Source organism: Salvia miltiorrhiza, chromosome 2 (assembly GCF_028751815.1).
Source record: "Salvia miltiorrhiza cultivar Shanhuang (shh) chromosome 2, IMPLAD_Smil_shh, whole genome shotgun sequence".
In the NCBI taxonomy this organism is placed as follows: domain Eukaryota; kingdom Viridiplantae; phylum Streptophyta; class Magnoliopsida; order Lamiales; family Lamiaceae; genus Salvia; species Salvia miltiorrhiza.
The window spans coordinates 51,516,391-51,522,336 of NC_080388.1; positions in this window are offsets into that span (position 1 = coordinate 51,516,391).

The following is a 5,946-nucleotide window of genomic DNA, read 5'->3' on the forward strand; positions in this document are numbered from 1 at the left end:
GGTATGACTATTGTATGAATCACAAGAACTTAGAAGTGTTAAGTTATATATGCTCACTCTCACGACGGAACATAGAAGAGAACTTAGGGAGATGCCTTAACTTTTTCTTCATGTTACGATGACATCGACAATGATGGTCGAAATAGAGAAAGAAGAATCACACGAAGGGTCGCATGATGAAACCACGAGCATGAAGATTGAGCAGCGTAACGAACGCCAATAGTACGTTGATGGCATGGGCATAGCTTAAAATATTCGAGTGTTTTTCTACGATGAGATCTCGAATTTGGCTTGGCCTTTTGAATATATTTTGTTGAAACTTTTATTGCTCGTTGCTAGATCTAAAAGTATATCATCATCGCATAACAAGCCCTAAGTTCGGTAAACAACGACACTAGAACTATATGATAGTCGAATTGGTAATCTGCGATTAAGTATTAAGAACCTGTATGGCTTGTGTAAATGCTAGATTTAGATGATGAGGTATTTTTGCACGTTATGGTTATTGAACCGAACTTGTTTTCCGATTTTAGATATTTAGAACCTTATCGCCTTAAGTTACTTGTCGTGTGCTACTTTTGACGATAGAACTTCCTTTGTTAGATGGCAAGGACTGTTTTCACCCGACGACGACCACTGCCCCCATGGGCTAGTCCAGAGGAGGTCGAGCGGTCCTACCGCACCTATGCTCCATGTCACGGGGATAACCTCGGACAGTTCCTCGCAGGTTTTCACAGACACTGGGTCGAGGCGAGTGCACATGGAGTATCAGGGTATGACGGTATCCAGAGGTTGATCTTACTGTTACCTTCCGAGTGGCAGGGATGGGCTAGGCAGATCTCTGCCCACTACATCTTTCGCCGAGAAGATTACCACGACCTCATGGGAGACTTCCCTAGCTTTATTGCGGAGCTTCAGACCTGTTTCACTTTGTGGGGCCGCGCCCCTCTAGGGCCCTACATTCTTCCGGGAGACTACGTACAAGTAGGGACGCCTTTGCCAGCGGAGACACCCGCTACTGCCCCTGAGTCTCCGATGGCCTTGCCACGAGATTCTCCACCACGTGCCTCAGTTCTAGGGCGCCGTGGTAGGCACGATGACGAGGCAGGCCCTTCTCGTCCACGGGCTCGTAGGGATTTCCCATCGCCTCCTGACTCAGCGATCCGAGCTACTGCTACTCCACCACCACTGATACCTACGATAGACACAAGGTTTGAGGCTGCCATGGCAGATGTCGACAGAGTCATGGCCAACATGAGGAAGTTTCTAGATAGGGGCAAATACCCTATGCAGGAGGATGACGATACAGCACAGTATGGTACGATAAGGATTACTCGTCCTGAACCCGTGCCAATTCCAGCTCCGATCAAGCCTCGTGCCACGGCCAGGATCAGCACCAGAGACGATCCGATCCGTGAGTTTGTGGACGATATCTTCCGCTCAGCCCAGATCATGCAGGAGACAGGCGAGGGCCAGGGAGAGACTCCGTTGCCCAGCTGGGAGCCGGGCGAGGATGAGGAGGAAGACCCCGAGGAGGATGAGGAGAAGGACCCCGAGGAGGATGAGGAGGAGGACCCCGAGGAGGATCCAGAAGAGGACCCCCTGGCGTCACCAAGGAACAGTCGTACCGCGACTCAGAGTTCATAGATTTGATAGTTTTAGCTTGTGAATGTACTCCGGAAACGATAATTCGTTCCAATGACTATGATTTTATTTATGTTGTTTCTAGCTAGCATTAGTACGGAAATGTTGGTCTCTAGGACGTTCCGCGAATAAAAACCTTTTTGTGATTACTTAACTAGTAAGCCGATACATCATAGGGAGTACTAGATAGACTTTACTTACATTTTGGGTTGACGATGTAAAAGCCCTCGATGAGGCAATATTCCATGAGATAAAAAAATGACCCTAGCATGGGTTTTCTGCGACGATCTCGTATATGTTCTATGTTTCTCTACGGGTTTTATTCTTCACGAGTCAGTTAAGAATATAGTAACTTTGAATAATGTGACTTGTGCATGCAACGGTTCCTGTTATATTTTAGTTTTGGAGTTATGATAAGTTAAATTTGACAAACAGTTCTTTATTAATTACCTTAGAGACTCCTGTATAGAATGTATTAAAAAGGGTGTTTGTAATTTGCAGAATGCCGCCTAAACGAGGTCGCCCCCCTAGGAGAAACGTTAACAATGATGGAAATCGCGATGAAATACCAGAAGGGCGGCGAAACGATAGGGAACCTACCCCACCCCCTCCACCCCCTGCTAGAAGGACTGAAGAACTGTTTCTTCGACAGAATCCGCCTACATTTACTGGGACAGGCGACCCAGCCGAGGCCGAAGCTTGGATACGCGCCTTGGAGCGTATCTTCACCTTCCTACACTGCACAGAAGAGGAGCGACTCTCGTGTATGTCTTTCCAACTAGCCGGATCGGCTGACTTTTGGTGGGAAGCCCGCCGAAAGACTCTGACTCCCGAACAATGGGCAGCATACACTTGGGAAGACTTTAAGACGGGATTATATGATAAGTATATTCCCAAAAGCTACAGAAAGAAGAAGGAGGCTGAGTTCTATAGCCTGAAACAAGGGAAGAAGACGGTGACAGAGTATGACAGAGAGTTCTGCGATCTATCGCGTTATGCTCCGCAACAGGTTGATACTGATGAGAAAATGGCGGAGAAATTTTGTGCCGGTCTGAGGCACGAGATTCGGATGACTCTAGCTAGTCATGGTGGACTCTCATACACTGAGTCTTTGAACAGGGCACTGGACATCGAAGCTGCGATGCCAGTAGAAAGGTTGGCTCCATCACAGACCCCAGCGCCAGCCAACCCACCTGCACGCCCTCAGAACTTTAAAGGGAAGCGCAACTGGAACGACCATAGAGGAAATGAAAACCAGACTAACAAGAGGCCATGGCAAGGAAATGCGCCGTTTGGACAATATCAGCAACAAGGACAAGGGAAGCAACAGGGTCCTGCCCCGGCTGGAGGCAGCCAAAGACAAGATGAAGTTCCCCTTTGTCCAAAATGCCACAAACCACATCGTGGTGTCTGTAAGGCTGGAACTGACAGTTGCTACACGTGTGGCCAGAAGGGCCACTACTCCTCACAATGCCCCAACAAACAGCAGGGCGCGGCAATCAGGGCCACTTATGTCCAGCCCCTGCAAGCAGTTCAAGGGCAACACCAGCCCCGCCAACAACAGCCATACCAGCAGCAATACCAATACCAGCCCCGCCAACAACAGCCATACCAGCAGCAATACCAACACAAGCACCAACAGCGCCAACAGCAACAGAGGCGGCAGCAACCATTGCCGCAGCAGGCGAGAGCCTTTGCTCTCACCCAAAACCAGCCCGAGAAAAACCAAGGAAACCTGGCAGGTATGGGCAAGCTTAAAGGTTTTTCCATAATGATTCTGTTCGATACTGGTGCCTCGCATTCTTTTATATCTGCCCCTTGCGTAGATACCTTAGAAATCGAATCAGAACGAGCTAAGTGTGCCTTAAGAATCACTACACCCTCAGGAGGAAGATCTACCACCACACATGTTTGCTCGAACGTAGAATTTGAAATAGGAGAACTTAAGATGGTAGCGAACAATCTTAATATTCTGCTCATGTGGGACGTAGATATGATCTTAGGAATGGACTGGCTAGCTGAGAATCACGCCACCATCCTTTGTAGTGAACGAAAAATTTCTCTTCGACCACCTGGAAAGGAACCGACGGAATTTCACGGCATAGGTATGAAGAAAAGAGTACCAGTGATATCCGCATTACAAGCCAGAAAAGAGATGATGAAGGAAGCAAGCACAGCTTATCTCGTCTACCTAAACGGGGAAGCTAGTGAAGACAAGAGGGTGGAAGATGTGGCAATAGTACGAGACTTTCCAGAAGTTTTTCCTGAAATATTGCCGGGACTACCTCCAGACAGACAACTAGATTTCACCATTGATCTAGAACCTGGATCTGCCCCAGTATCAAAGGCACCATACAGGATGGCCCCAAAGGAACTACAAGAATTGAAGGTGCAACTACAGGAACTCTTGGACTTGGGTTTCATCAGGCCCAGTGTCTCGCCTTGGGGAGCGCCTGTACTCTTTGTCAAGAAGAAAGATGGAACCATGAGAATGTGCATTGATTATCGAGAGTTGAACAAACTGACGCTTAAAAACAAATACCCTCTTCCAAGGATAGATGATTTGTTCGATCAACTCAAAGGAGCCAGTGTATTCTCAAAAATAGATTTAAGGTCTGGTTATCATCAACTGAAGATCAGACCAGAGGATATATCTAAGACCGCTTTCCGCACAAGATATGGTCACTATGAATTCGTTGTCATGCCATTTGGTCTAACCAATGCACCGGCAGTATTCATGGACCTCATGAATCGAGTTTTCCATCCATACTTAGACAAATTTGTCTTAGTGTTTATAGATGATATCCTCATCTATTCTAAGAATGACCAAGAGCATGAAAATCATTTAAGAATCATCCTGGAGACATTAAAGACGGAGAAGTTGTTCGCCAAATTCAGCAAGTGCGAATTTTGGTTGAAAGAAGTAATGTTTCTAGGGCACATCGTATCAGCAGATGGAATCAAGGTGGACCCCGCTAAGGTGCAAGCAGTGCGCGAGTGGAAATCACCAACCACACCTAATGAAATCCGGAGTTTCTTAGGTTTGGCAGGATACTACCGGAGATTCATCGAAGGATTCTCTAAAATAGCGAGACCAATGACGCAATTACTTCGTAAAGGAATCAAGTACAAATGGGACGAAGTGTGTGAAGCCAGCTTCCAAGAGCTGAAGAGGAAATTGACAACTGCGCCAGTGCTAGCAGTTCCAGCAGCCGATAAAGAATACGTGATCTTCACAGACGCGTCCAAAAATGGGCTAGGTTGTGTGTTGATGCAAGAAGGAAAGGTCATTGCCTACGCCTCGCGACAACTAAGGCCACATGAATTGAACTACCCCACTCATGATCTGGAACTAGCAGCAATTGTGCATGCTTTGAAAATTTGGAGACACCATCTATACGGAGTTAGATGTGAAATCTTCACTGATCACAAAAGCCTTAAGTATTTTTTCGAGCAGAAAGACTTGAACATGAGACAGAGAAGATGGCTCGAGCTCGTGAAGGATTACGATTGCGGTATCAACTACCACCCGGGAAAAGCTAATGTAGTAGCTGATGCTTTAAGTCGTAAAACTCAATCCGAGTTAGGACTTCTTCTCACTCAAGAAGACACGCTTGTAAGGGATTTTGACAAATTGAAGATAGAAGTGGTTCAGCCACCGGCAACGACAAGAGCAATTATTGCAACTCTAGTAGCCGTCCCAGACCTCAGAGAAAGGATCGTCAGTGCCCAGAGAACGGATGAGAGCTTGGAAAAAGTTCGTCTCAAGATCCGAACAGGCACGCCAGGAGACTACCAAGAGGCAACGGATAACGCAGTTCTTTTTGAAGGAAGATTGTGTGTTCCCCATAACGAGGAACTCAGAAACGAGATCATGAGTGAAGCTCATGACACGCCCTATACCGCTCATCCCGGAAGTACCAAAATGTACCAAGATCTAAAACAGAAATTTTGGTGGGACGGGATGAAACGAGATATAGCCTCGTTTGTAGAGCGTTGCCTTGCATGCCAACAAGTGAAAGCTTTACATCAACGACCATATGGGAAATTACAGCCATTGGAAATCCCAGAATGGAAGTGGGAGCACATAGCGATGGATTTCGTGACGGGTTTACCCAAGACAAATAAGGGCAACACAGCTATTTGGGTAATAGTAGACCGTCTCACGAAGAGCGCTCATTTTATACCGATTCCAATTACCCATGGATCGGAGAAACTAGCCCAACTGTACATTCGTGAGATTGTACGGCTACATGGAATACCAATATCCATTACTTCAGATAGAGATTCAAAATTTACTTC